Source organism: Amblyomma mixtum, chromosome 1, assembly GCF_055824585.1.
Source record: "Amblyomma mixtum isolate Tamu chromosome 1, ASM5582458v1, whole genome shotgun sequence".
Lineage (NCBI taxonomy): Eukaryota > Metazoa > Arthropoda > Arachnida > Ixodida > Ixodidae > Amblyomma > Amblyomma mixtum.
The window spans coordinates 13,084,305-13,099,058 of NC_143012.1; positions in this window are offsets into that span (position 1 = coordinate 13,084,305).

Sequence of the window (14,754 nt, forward strand, 5' to 3'; positions counted from 1 at the left end):
TCATGTCTCTGCAATTAGCCCTGTCCTTTACCAGTTGCGGCCACCGTATTCCCGCAATTTCTTAATCTCATCTGCCCAAGTAACTTTGTGCCGCCCCCTGCTACACTTGCCTTCTTTTCGAATACACTCCGTTACCCTTAAGGACCAGCGGTTATCTTGCCTTCGCATTACATGCCCTGCCCAAGCCCACTTCTTCCTCTTGATTTCAACTAGGATGTCATTAACTCGCGTTTGTTCTCTCACCCACTCCGCCTGCTTCCAATCTCTTTACGTTACACCTATCATTTTTCTTTTAGATTTTTGGATTTCTTGGAGCCTACAATGCCAGGCAATGAAAGAAAGCCATTCGGGACACACCGCACTCTTGTCACGAATGCGCAGCTTGCGATTAACACAGCAAAAATACCGTTTGGGAACAAATGTTTGTCGAATTATAGATATGAGATGAATTCGGGAGTAACATTCAGTTGAGCATATGAAAGGTATGAGTTATTTCTGTGCACAGTTCTCTGATGACATCTATGGCCTAGCTTGCCATCGCAATCTCGTAAGGGGACTCCTGCCCCCTGATGCGGCACAAACCCCATGATACACCACACCACTTGGGGCTTCCAGAAGATAGAGGCACTCCCCGTGATGCACAAGGCTAAGCTGGAACAGTGGGAGGCTGTGCTGTCAGCCGCGATCTGCAGGACCAGCTCAAGCTGCTGCAATGGGCCGGCCTGGTGGCAGAGGTTGCGGGCATATGGAATGAGTACACAACCACTGGACTCGATAATGTTTTGATTTTAGAGCGCATGCTCTTAAGCGCTGCCTTCGGCGCAATTGTGTGCGGAGCGCAGCGGAGGATGAAAGACGGCGAGAGAGCGCGAGGAAAGCAGAGGAGGACGGTACGGCTATAGCATGAACGAAGGTTGCGAGTTGGCAACCGGCGGCCAACTCGTTTATTCCCTCTCGTACGTATACACTTCGTCCGCGGTAAGCGTTTAGTGGCAGCGCCGAGCGACCCGACGGTGCATCCCACCGGCACTCTCATCTTTTCCTTTTTTCTTCTACGGCGAAGTCCACGACGCCGAGCCATCGCGTGGATGAAGTCCGTCCAGCGTCACCAATCGAAGCGACCATGGAGAGAAAGGTGAGAACGAGTGCATGGGCGGCGATGGGAAAAAGAAGATATCGTAGCTAGGGGAAGAAAAAAATGGGGGGGGGGGGGGGGCACTGTGCCGACACAGCGGTTGTGACATAAAAAAATTGGCTGCGGCTTAGCTAAGGTTAAGCTTGGATATACGTAGCGAAAAGTGCCAGTCTCTCACACACATCACAAACATGGCCAAACGGGTTGTTCACAAAGCCCGACGTAAACACTGGACGCATTCGCGCTTTCACTCAGTCTCAACACGTGTTCAGTGTAGCGGTGAGTGTTTGAATCTTCTTCCATGTTTTCCTCCTTCTGCTGCTCCTCCTCCTCACTTTGTTGACTACCAGTGGCCACATCGGTGGCCATAGCGCGTCGTTCGGCTTCTTGGCGACGTCTTTTCGCGAGGCGTTTCTTGCGTTGTTCCGGCATTTCAGACGCACTTTTCGCCTTGGCTCGATCTTTCCTCCGTTGTTCGGCGGCTAGCTCCCAGGCGAGTACCTCTGGATCGGAAGAACTCAATTTTTCCGCTCTTCTGCGTCGTTTAGCAGCAGCCGCACTCTCCTTGGCTTCCATGTCGAACGCGCCCGCCACTTCTCCGTCAAGCGCATTATACACTGTTAGCAAAAAAACACCCAAAAGGGAGTAAATGGCTTGTCCTCTAACCAAGGAGGTTATATTTAATATAACCTCCTTGCCTCTAACGCACACCCAAAAGGAGTTTTTTTACTCCATATGTATGGTGTTTTTTATTTACTCCCGTATATAAGGGAGTTATTTTGGAGTATAAGGGAGTAAATTTTTTACTACCCACTGAAATGGAGCCCAAAAATGGCGTCACGTTTATTTATTCTCATTCAGGCTCATTCTTGGAGCAGTGACAGCGGCGGAAACGGGCAGTAGCTCTGCGGGCCGCCGGCAACCAAACTTTGGAAACTGCGCTGCCCTAATGTGACCCCGCTTCACGCATTATTTCGCCGTCTGCAAGCAAAGCGGCGGCGTAGGCGGCGGGAGTCGCCTGCTTGTCTCCTTTTGCTGTACAAGCTCGTTTGGTTGGCCATGTTCGTAGATAAAGGGATGTAACATTATAATCAATAGTTGAAAACTGAAAAGGAGTCGCTGGGTAGTTTTGACGCTCATGCACCACGCTATATTTCACTAAAAACCAGAGCAGAAAAGTTGAAAACGCCCCTTATGGTAGTTTGGAATGGCCATGTTTGCCTTCATTTCACTTAATTAGGGCTTGCTCTTCAATGTGACTGAGGAAAAATGTAGCCTCATCAGCTCAGTCAAGAGCTCAGCAATGACACTATGTTCTATCACAGTTCCATGTTCATGCAACACATAATCTGCTGCAACACACTGCGAGAACCACACTGAAAAAAGCCTGTGAGAATTACGCCTAAGTGGGGGCTGTAACAGGGTGGCGACATTAACAAAGGAAAATCAGGTATTAGAGCACTGAAGGCTTCACAAAAGCAATTCAATAATGTAGCGGAAAACGGCGACAAGCCAATATCTGTACCGCGGCAGGCGCCCGTGAAGGAGCAGAAGAAAGCAGAGATCCAGCGACGATGGTAACCAAGCGGTCTTCACTCACCGCCATTATCAGACCACTGACCAGAAGCAGACGAGACGCTAGGTGGCGGGGCGGACTGCACAAAATGGTGTTTTTTTTACTCCATTTCGGCACTGGTAGAGTATTTGGCACAATTAACTCCCGTTCTAAAATTGAGTAAATGCAGGTAAATTCTCATTTTTACTCCATTATTCCCTCATGGCAGTAAAATGGAGGACAGTCCAAGTCACGAATTTTCTCCCTCTCTGCTCTGTCGTTGTTGATGTTGTTCTCCTTGATGTTGATGCGGAGTCGTAGAGGGCGGGTCTCGTGAGTGACCCGGGGGACGTACTTTGCGACTGGTACGTGGGTTTAGACAGGTGTGCAGGTCTTCGGATGGTGAGGCACTTGGAAGGCTTTCTTCAAGAAATTATTTATTACACATGTATATACAACTTATTTACATATGCCGAATGATTTCGGCCTCTCCACTTTAACTAAATATAAAACCTCAAAACTTCCACGACTCCGGACCACCGCCGGCCAACACACGGCCAACCCGTCCGGCCGCCGCTCAACTAACTCGCGTCTCCAACTCTACGCTCTCGGCCCCGGGACCACCACCGGCCACACACGACCGATCTGTCCGGCTGCCACACACCCAACCTCGGCGCTCTCCTTCGCGCGCACCCATCTCGTCACATTCCCGCCAAAAACTCCTTCCTCCGCCAATAAACAATCCTCCCGCCAAAACTTACTTTTTAGCCAATAGACGACTTTCCCGCCGTCGTTTAGAAGTAAGAGGTCACAAGGCAAAAGATAAGTAAACAATATAAAACACACACCTCGCTGTAAGCAGCCATGGCTAACTAAAAACTATTACAACAAGAAGAAACAAACAATTTAAAACACACGCTCCACTGTTAGCCGCTCTGGCCAGCTAGCAAGAACGAAACCAAGAACAGCGCCAGTCCTCCCCAGCCGTCCTGTCGTCGTCTCGGGTTTCGGACCGACTTCCTAGAAGAAACCATTCCCCACTCGCTGGAGCCGAGGCGCGACCCTCGCACGCTACGCCGTTTTAAGTCCTTCTCCTTTTGTCTGTGCATTCCCCTGCTCCCTTTCGGCGACACTCCTCACACTTTACCACGACGCACGCTAGCTGCGGCGTGACACCTCCCCCCTTCTTCTCAATTCTTTCCCCCGACCTTTTTTTTTTTTTTTTCGCCAGTTCCGAACAAGGCATGCTTCTCCTTTAGGCTGCCTCAAGCCGCCGCCTCTCTCTCTGGTGCGAGAAAGCACTAAAGCTTCCCCCCGAGATACACTCCGAGATACACTCCGAAAAAGAATACAGGCATGCAAGTACATGAAAGCAAGGTACACTTCTACACACCACACCATACGCCACAAGATTACATTTTTCAAGTGAAGGTTAATGATACAAAAATCATGAATGCAAATAAAAAGGAAAGCAACCACAACAACAGTCCACCAAGGCGATCCTCGAACATCGCTGCTCTCATGTCTCGTGCTCAGGGGATCCTTCTGCTTTACCAGTTCATTATAATCATTCACTGTTACCAAGCAGTCAATTTCGCTCGCCAGCTCCTCTGTCAGTGCGCACAAGATGCCCACGGGTAAGCCCCCCGGATCGACTCTCAGCGGCACACACGCGAGCTCAGCCTCAATCTGGTGTCCGAAGGCACCCTTCAATGCGACTTTGCCTCGTGGATCTACCCTTTCCTGCGGCAGTAGTGACCTCCTGACCACTGTGATGTCCGCGCCCGAATCCACTCGTGCCAAGATTATTGATTCCCCAGAACAGAGGGAGACATCGCCCACCTTATGTGTCTCCGTCAACTGAGTGCTGGCTTTTCGCTCCCGATCCTGGCACAGGATTTCAGCGTCATTAGTGTTCACCTCTATCACTGTGGCGGTAATTCTCTTTGCCTCTGTCTCTTGGCACTCCCCGTCCACATGCCGTAAACGGCCACAGCGGTAGCAGAGAGTCGACGCAGTGTTCTTTCCCCTGTCCGGCTCCCATTCCCTGCCGGCAGAATGCTCCTCCGTGGCAACGTTATGAACACCTATATCTCTGTTTCCGCCATTTACTTCCATTTCACGACACTCCCTAGCCATATGACCTGGTTGGCCACAACGGTAAGACTGGCGCCTCGTCGTATGTGCATTAAATTGCGCATACTTAACCTCCATCTGTCCTTCCCTGTGAAGTTTCGACGTTCCAGCCACCTCTCTTCTACATCCTTCACCACTGACCGTCCTCAAGCGTGGACCGCCAGTCCCCGGTGTCTTCCCGCGGCTGCTCTCCACAGCCTCGGCCACCTCTGCAAGTCCGTCGATTTTAAGCCAATTTTTGTTTTCTTGGAGAGCTATCTGTCGGAGCGCGTCATTACACAGGACCTCTTTCATTTTATCAACCACTACCAGCTCCATCAGCTCCTCCTTTTCGGTCACTTTTCTACTGCTGATATAATATGAGTAATAGCTGCGCAGTCGGTAGCCGAATTGGCGCCATGATTCTTGCGGTCCTTTCGTAGCCGTGTCAAACATTCTTTTGTATTCTGCCGGACTTAATCGCAACTCCCTCAGAATTACCTCCTTCAGCTGTTTATAGTGAAGTATTTCTTTCGTCCCACTTTGCATCGCCATTGATCGCATGCGGTCAGTGAGGTACGGGATCAGAGTGATAGACTGCACGCTTTCCGGCACTCTGAAAGAGTGAAACAACATCTCCACCGAATCGAACCACCCCGGAATAAGCGACTCATCTTTTGGCATTCGAGGAAGGACGGTGCTCAGCATTGTGGAGTATTTTGCTGCTTCTTTCCCCTCTGACAGATCAGCTGTTCCTTGTCTGCGTAATTTTTCTGTCTCGAATTCAATTTTGGCCCTCTCTAGCCTCATCTTTTCAATTTCTAATTCAATTTGCATTTTGGGTCCAGATTGGCCGTTTTCCGTGCTTGTCTCGCTCATTCCCTCAGTCGTGCTACTATCCATCTCTGGCGACAGTATTTTACTCTTTCCCCTCGTAAGCATAAAGCACAAAGTTGAGAGCAGCGCTGTTCGCTCACCGTTTTTCTTTCGCCGCCTTCTCTTCAAAGATCGTCAATCAAACCAAGTTCCAGAGTTCTCTCACAATGAACTTCACGCTGACACGCCACAAGTCCTGTTACGCACCGCCGCCGCACTCTCAAGGCCCCTTCAATTTAAGTCCGTCCTCATTTCCTCTGTTGGTGTCCACGATTCTTCTTCCCACCTACACTGTTGTCGAAGCTGCGATGATCGGTGGTGATCGGTGAAGATCCCTCTGCTGTCTCTTGTGCCTTCTTTCTTCTTTCTTGACGTCCGATTTTCGACTCCTCTTCGCCACCCAAGGGCAAACGTTTCTTGTGAGCTCACCACCTTGGCGTCTTCTCAACCTGGGCTGCCTCTATCTTCCTCGTTCCCGTCGTAAAGCAGCGGTCCCTTGTCTCGAATCCTGTCGGCTGCGCCAGTCACGATTTTTTTTTCCCCTCTCTGCTCTGTCGTTGATGATGCTCTCCTTCGATGTTGTTGCGGAGTCGTAGAGGGCGGGTCTCGTGAGTGACCCGGGGGACGTACTTTGCGACTGGTGGGTTTAGACAGGTGTGCAGGTCTTCGGATGGTGAGGCACTTGGAAGGCTTTCTTCAAGAAATTATTTATTACACATGTATATACAACTTATTTACATATGCCGAATGATTTCGGCCTCTCCACTTTAACTAAATATAAAACCTCAAAACTTCCACGACTCCGGACCACCGCCGGCCAACACACGGCCAACCCGTCCGGCCGCCGCTCAACTAACTCGCGTCTCCAACTCTACGCTCTCGGCCCCGGGACCACCACCGGCCACACACGACCGATCTGTCCGGCTGCCACACACCCAACCTCGGCGCTCTCCTTCGCGCGCACCCATCTCGTCACATTCCCGCCAAAAACTCCTTCCTCCGCCAATAAACAATCCTCCCGCCAAAACTTACTTTTTAGCCAATAGACGACTTTCCCGCCGTCGTTTAGAAGTAAGAGGTCACAAGGCAAAAGATAAGTAAACAATATAAAACACACACCTCGCTGTAAGCAGCCATGGCTAACTAAAAACTATTACAACAAGAAGAAACAAACAATTTAAAACACACGCTCCACTGTTAGCCGCTCTGGCCAGCTAGCAAGAACGAAACCAAGAACAGCGCCAGTCCTCCCCAGCCGTCCTGTCGTCGTCTCGGGTTTCGGACCGACTTCCTAGAAGAAACCATTCCCCACTCGCTGGGGCCGAGGCGCGACCCTCGCACGCTACGCCGTTTTAAGTCCTTCTCCTTTTGTCTGTGCATTCCCCTGCTCCCTTTCGGCGACACTCCTCACACTTTACCACGACGCACGCTAGCTGCGGCGTGACAGTCCACCTTTTTATTCCCCGCTCATGGAGTGCGTGTTTTCCCAAATGGAGCAAGAAGGGTTGTTGTTGTTGTTGTTGTGACTGAGAGAAGGATGAAGAGGAAATTGCACGGGCCTAGCTGCTACTGGCTCGTGCCAAGCCACCACCGCTGCCACGTGCAGATAGAGGAGAGTTAAAAGATAAGAGGAAAGAGAAAAAGGAAAGAAAAGACGCGCGTCGCAGCAACAACTGCGTCCGCCGGAGCGGACGCTGCTCAAAAAGAAGCGGCCGAAGCCGCGCTCGCCGAAGCGAGAACAGATACTCCAAGGGTGTTGTTGTGACTGAGAGAAGGATGAAGAGGAAATTGCACGGGCCTGCTACTGGCTCTAGCCAAGCCACCACCGCTGCCACGTGCAGATAGAGGAGAGTTAAAAGATCAGAGAAAAAGGAAAGAAAAGACGCGCGTCGCAGCAACAACTGCGTCCGCCGGAGCGGACGCTGCTCAAAAAACAAGCGGCCGAAGCCGCGCTCGCCGAAGCGAGAACAGATACTCCTCGCGGCCGAAGCCGCACCACTTTCAGTTACTACTCCAAGGGTTGTTGTTGTTGTGACTGAGAGAAGGATGAAGAGGAAATTGCACGGGCCTGCTACTGGCTCGAGCCAAGCCACCACCGCTGCCACGTGCAGATAGAGGAGAGTTAGAAGATCAGAGAAAAGAAGTAAAGGAAAGAAAAGACGCGCGTCGCAGCAACAACTGCGTCCGCCGGAGCGGTCGCTGCTCAAAAAGAAGCGGCCGAAGCCGCGCTCGCCGAAGCGAGAACAGATTTTACTCCAAGGGTGGCGGCCACCATGCATTTATACTCCCTTTTGGGTTTTTTTTTTGTTTACAGTGTATACACGCGGCGCATCTGTCGTAAACACGCGAACCGGCTAAGGTCAGGCGGCGGCCGTGGCGAGGTGGTGACGCACATGCGCAGTAGTTCGCGGCGCATCTGTGGGTCAGGCGGCGGAGTCGGCGACGGCTGCGGCGAGGAGGCGACGCACCTGCGCCTCTCGTGACGTGACTTGGTTTTCACACATGCTCACAACTGGCGGCTCCCGCACACGCGAAACTCGGCTCTGACCCGCGTAGTGTAGCTTTTCGCTACAAAAATTGGCAGTGGCTTAGCTCTGCTATCTATGCCAGGATATACGTATACCCTGAGATGAGGGCGAGGTGTCCACATCTCGGAGGACACCCAGCTGAACCAGAGGAAAGGCGCATAACTGCCCTCTTGGAACAGTGGACGCCTCAACCGTGTTTTAAGCTAAGTGAAGGTAGTGACAGGTGTGCGCTGCATGCGTCCGCATTGACAACGTTGTGCCAGAAACGCGGCGCTGAAGCCATAAGCCGTGGGCATTCATTGTGTTTATTGGCGTTGGCGTTGACAACGTTTTACACTCTGATTATTTTAAGAAAAAGTGCGCATAACTGGCTCCCTGGGTCAGTGGACGCCTGAATCGCGCGTAAAGGTACATGGGATGATGAGAGAGATGTGGGCTGCATGCCTTGGCGCTGACAACGTTGTGACAGACACGCGGCACTGCTGGAATAGGCCGCAACGTTCATTGGGTGAGCGAACTCTCGCGATCAACCATTAACTGCCACCTGCCAGGGTGGCAGGGTTGGTGCGCTGCCTTTGCAGTGTCCGGAACGCACTCAACGTTACAGACGCCAAGCCGCTTATAGTTGCCCGATACGCCATAGCTTTCACTCTCTAACCAGGTTCAGCAGCAGTTGAACCGCAGCTAATTTTTTTTGTTGCAGCGTTCAAGACATTAACGTCTTCCTGTCATTACACCACTTCCACAAAGTAACGTCTGCTTTCGTGTTGTCCAATGGGGCGCATGTCTTCCACAAAGTAACGTCTGCTTTTGTGTTGGCCAACACGGTTCATATCTATTGTGGCTAAGAACGCGACGCTTGTTCTACAGACTGCAGTCCTAACGAGCGCCATGTTGTGTGCACCGCAGCCAAGGTGGATTCACGAGTCCCAGTAGTGAAAGGCACGCTGGCGCCATTCGCACATTAAACTGGCAGCGATAATTCTAGCATATGAGCCGCTGGCGCCGACAGGTTGCATAGGAAAAGGCGGCTGCCGGTGGCTCAGTGGCTATGGTGCTCGGCTGCTGGCCCGAAAGATGCGGGTTCGATCCCGGCCGCGGCGGCTGAATTTCTTTGGAGGAGAAATTCGAGGCCCGTGTACTGTGCGATGTCAGTGCACGTTAAAGAACCCCAGGTGGTCGAAATTTCCGGAGCCCTCCACTACGACGTCTCTCATAGCCTTAGTTGCTTTGGGACGTTAAACCCCATAAACCAACCAACCAACCGATTTCTCCCGGTCGGGCCAGGCCGGAGGTGAAATCTACAGGATCCTAGCGGGGACCAAAGTGGTGTATTTACGCCGCGCCTAACAGATGGTGTGACGTCAGCCTCTCCGTTGCTATGGCGACGCGTGACGCAGCTTGCTCTCTCCACCGCAGCCAGGAGGAGCCGGTCGTGCCGCACTCCTCGAGGAGTGTCGCCATGGAAGTCTTTGAATCTAGTTGCTCTACTGCTTCTATTGCTTTCGCAACCAACCACGTTTAACCAGAGCTAAACCACACCATTTTTTTTCTTTTTTTTTTCATTTGCTGAGTGGGAAACTGTGTTTTTGTTGCGAAAGCAAAACTACGCTAGTCGCGGAGCCGAGAAAGGCCATACTGCGCATGCGCGAGGAGCAGTGACGTCACACGGCGCACAGCTGGCACACATCCGCTGCCGCGCGCTCTCCATCGCTTCTCTCTCTCCTCTCCGATGCGCAGTAGCGGCCCATAGGTAGCGTGCCGGGGCCGCCGGCACACCAGCTGTGCGTAGTGACGTCACTTGCTCCTCGCGCAAGCGCAGTATGGTCGTGAAAGAGCTGAGCTCTTGTTTACATGCAAAAGAGCAGCTCCGAAAGTTTAGTTCAGTATCCCTTAATGTGTCTCGTATCCATGATTGCCGCAGTTGTACACTACGGTTTGGACCGACTACAATTCTCGGCAGAAGCAAAGATGAACACTCGTGGCTGGCTTTAGAGGCTTATTACATGAAGAAAAAAGCAGCTGTCTGTATCAGCGATACTTCCTTGTCTCTTTACACAGCCGAATATAAATTCTGGTGCTAGCTTTCTGTACCAAAGTGGCTGTTTGGGCTTGTTGGTCAGTGATCATGGTTAAAGAATGCAGCGCGAAAAGACAGGGACAAACGAAGAAGTGAACAGGACAGGCGCTGTCCTGTCCACTTCATTAAGCCTGAGGACATCATCATCGTCGTTTGTCCCTGTCTTTTCGCGCTGCATTCTTTAATCATGATAGCTTTCTGTGTTAACGGTCTCTGGTACCACGTGTCTAATTTTTGTTCATGCTTGCGCATTCATGGCCAGTGGGTATACAATATTTCTGCATTGTTGCAAGAATAAAGCACTTGTCAGTTACCGCTTGTCCTTGTCGCTTCTTTGTGGGTTCTCTTGTGTTTGCGCACGCCTTTCACCTTAGAAAATTCGGGGAGCACTTTGACTGTCTAAAGTGCGTAAAGCGAAAGCGTTTTCCGCACCACTTTGACTACCTCTGTGGTACTGGTGACGTCACCACAGGATGACGTCACCACAGGAAGACGTCACACATAATTAATGACTAATTACTGAAAAATGCCAAATAACTAATTGCTGGCTGATGACTAAATATTAATTAACTGCTAATTAATGACGCTTAAGCTTCGCCTTTAGGAGTGGAACGCGACAGCGTGTTGTAGCGCAGCCAGGGAGTCAACGGAATGCCATCGCCCGTTCGGCGCGACGCCTTGACCGTTGGACAAATCGAAAATTGGTGGGTTGAGGGAAAGACATGACGCAGTAGCAGTCTCAGTTATCTTGGTGGACACCCGGACCACGCATGATACGATTTTTTTTAAGCAGCCCCCGATTATACGTTACAGGTTCCCCCAGTTATAGGTGGCCGGTTCGAATCCCTGCCGTGAGCTAGGCTCTAACTGAACTATTAAGTTTATGCTGCACGAAACCTTGAATCGTATGACACCATCCGGACATTCTACGGCAAACGGTTCGCGTCCCATGATTATTTCCGACACGCGGTGCCTACCACTACTACCACGCCGACAGATTTTCGTCCTAATGAACTGTCGCGTAAAATGCCAACCTCGAGCCCGCGCATGCATGGTGAAACTTGCGCTTCTAAAGCCAGGTCTTGTTATCACTTTATCTACAGACGGGCCAGAGACAGACAGAGAAAACAAAAAGACAAAAAGTCTGGCCGCATGAAACGCGACGACACGCCGCATGCCCACGTAAGCAGCGGCGCGGCGAAACGCACTGTCATCCTGTCGGCGACAGTACCGCGCGTGCGCAACTAGCCGATTTCTGCCGACGGCAAGTGCCGCGGTCAGTTCATGTCTGTCCATCTTGGCGCCAGCCACGCGAACTTTTCGCCGTGCCAGCGGCAGTGCTGCTTCTGGACGTGACCACCCGTTGCCAGTGGGTTGCCGTCGCCTTCGCCGTTCCCCAGAGTCGCCCTCAAGCCATTCACGACCGACAGACGTCTGCGGTGGAATATACCTCCGAGCCAGGCCACCGGCGTCGAAGGTGAGTGCGAGGTTAGGCCTCGCGGCGAAGGCAATGCATGCGCGTGAAACCTGCTCTGGGCTGTTAAACCAAATAAGTTGCAGAAGTGTTCTTTGACGGGCCAGTTGGTTTATGTTTGAAGTTGATGTGGCGCGAAAGGGACTCGGTCGGGAGGAGCGAGCAAGACGAGACGAGCGCCGACTACCAACTCGTTCGGCGTTCTTCTCGTATTGCTCGTTCCTTCCGTCCGTGTCCCTTTCGCGCCAGGTTAACTTAAAACCAAATTATTCTCGTCATATTAAACGAAATTCACTTGCGCTGTTTTCGCAAGCATTGGATAATAGCAAGCAGCACGCAGAGAAGAGGTTTCATGGGCTGTCGCCATCGGGTTTCTTATCCGTGACGGAAGCGCGGTGAGCTAGGATTTGCGGCGCATACAGCTTTAGGCTTAGCTCACTATAGGCAGGCCAGCTGTAGGTATTGAGCCTGCGAGGAAACTGCGCCCGCTTTGTTCGCTGCCTCAAGGGGGTTTAGATACGCGAGCCTGCTGCCGTTTCTGTCACGGAAAAGAAACCCGTTCCGAACGGCGTTGCGACCACGCCACTATGTCGTCACCGAGTGCCCGGGCACTGATGTGCTCTTGAACGACATGTGGTTTGTGGCCGTATACGGCGCTCGGAAATTTTCGCCAGCCTCGTCGAGCAACTCCGAAGAACGGACGTTGCCTGCGGTCTGCGGCACGTCGTGTTTCCGCTGCAGCCAAGGTGACCTTTTTCAGCTCCGCGGTTTGAAGCTTGACTGCCACGGTGAGTATATGTGCAACTGCGGTATGCTTGCGTGCCTGTCACCTTTTTTTTTTTCTTTATTTGCAGATTTCCTAACTCCAAGATTCTCGTACTACTAGCATTGGTGCATTCGGCCCGCGATGACATCTGGCCCGACATGGTAGCTGCGGGTCGTGCAACGTTCCTTTCGTGCACTCTCTGCCTCCCGCTGCAAACGCTGTACTGTCGGAAGCTTTGACTGCACTGCATCACAGCGTCCAGTTTTCTGCGTTTCGATAAACAGGACTGATCAAAACGAGAAAACAGACATGGCTGCAGATGAAAGCGGTACCACCTACGGCTGTATCGACACCAGGAGCCGCTGAATGGGATGGGTGATGCAGCTTAGTCGAAGATTGCGTGGTTATGCGCCACGTTTTTTTCCGACAGTGCAGCCAGTGAACAGCGTGACCTTCGGATACCTTTGGAAGCCTCGCGACATACATGCTTGCCTTTGGTGGAAGTTCCCTCTTATCTTTGCAGATATGCCGGCTTAGGATCTCCCTTGGGCACGGACAGCAAGGGGCTGACTCAGCAAGTCCGAGCTCGGATCTTTGGTCCCGGTCCGGCAACCATGCACCGCGCAAGATGTTCCCTTCCTGGCTCCCGTATGCTGCTGCCTCATGCTCAAGCGGTGTTCCGCATTTCCGTAGCTTCAAATACCATCGCAGCGTCACTTTTCTGCGATTTCTGTAAGGCGGACCGCGACGGACTGGCTTTAGCTATACCCACACCGACTGGACGTGGTGCCTTTCGACCTCTGGCCGTGCAGTGACAGCCGCGCGTCGTGCAAGATTTCGTTCTGTTCCCCACGAGCCCTGTAACGATCAAGAAGCATCTCGTTGTCCTGCTCCATCCGGTCATGTGCACCTTTACTGCATTCGAGCTCTCTTGCCCTCCTACGGCGGTCAGCGTGTTCGTCGAACAACGTGCTCCTCCGCCTTCACCGACCACCACGATACCTGAACCTGAAAACAACAAAGATCTGTGCCTCCTAGCGCTGTCTCTTTAACAAGAACTGCCAATAATTTCTTTTCACAGCAGCCTCGTACGAGCTTCTTGTCGCCACTTGAGTGCTCGCCGGCGCCAGCTGGCTTGAGCGCGTTGTGGTTGACGCGACTGTCACGACTGTAGCTTAACTAGTAAGATGCCCTCTCATCTTCGTACCAAATTCACTCCACAGTCCCGGTGTTCAAGCCGCCGTGGTGGCTCAGTGGTTATGGCATTCGGCTGCTGACCCGAAAGACGCGGGTTCGATCCCGGCCGCGGCGGTCGCATTCAGATTGAGGCGAAATGCTAGAAGCTCATGTACTGTGCGATGTCAGTGCACCTTAAAGAACACCAGTTGGTTGAAATTTCCGGAGCCCTTCAATACGGCGTTCCTCATAGCCTGGGTCGCTTTGGGACGTTAAACCTCCATAAATAAAATCAAATCCTGGCGTCCAGGAGGTGTATGTCTAAAAACTTCTTTGAAAAGTGGAATCAACGGCTTTCAATTTCGCAGTGTTTTGACCTGAAAAACTTTATATTTTTCGAGCGACTTATAACCACTCGCTAGCTAGAAAACTGAAGCGACGATTGCATGTCAGTCCCATGTTTTTCTTTCGCAACGCATTCAAAGGTAAGGAAAGGAAGAGAAATCAAGGTTAAGTGCTCGCGAAAGCTGGCTTTCTTTCTAGACGGTTAGTCACGTGGAAAAGCCAACTTGCGGTCACCAATACCGCTTCTTCGCCTTGAGGAGAAAACCGCGCACGCACGCACGCTCTCTCCCTCTCTACCTCGCTTGCGTGTGTGCGTGCGTTATGTATGAAATAATATGAATTCTGAATGACAATTTTAACGTGCGAAAGCAGAACCATGGGTTATATGAAGCACGCCGTTGTGAAAGTGATGCTCCATTCGGAGGGATTTCCCTTTTTTTTTTCAGTGAATCTGAGAAGGCGAACTTGGCAAAAAGGGATATATGTTACGGAGTTTCAGGGAGTTTTAAGAACCGAAATAATCTCACTTATTATTTCCAATTGAGAGAGTTTTCGAGCTGCTACAGAGAAAAGGAGCATGAATTAGATATTTGGTTCTTATTGAGGGAATTTTCCATTATGGCATGGAATATACACCTGTGAAAGGCTCCGGATTCATTTCGATCACCTGGCCGAGTGAGGTTCTATAAAACATACTTCGGAAT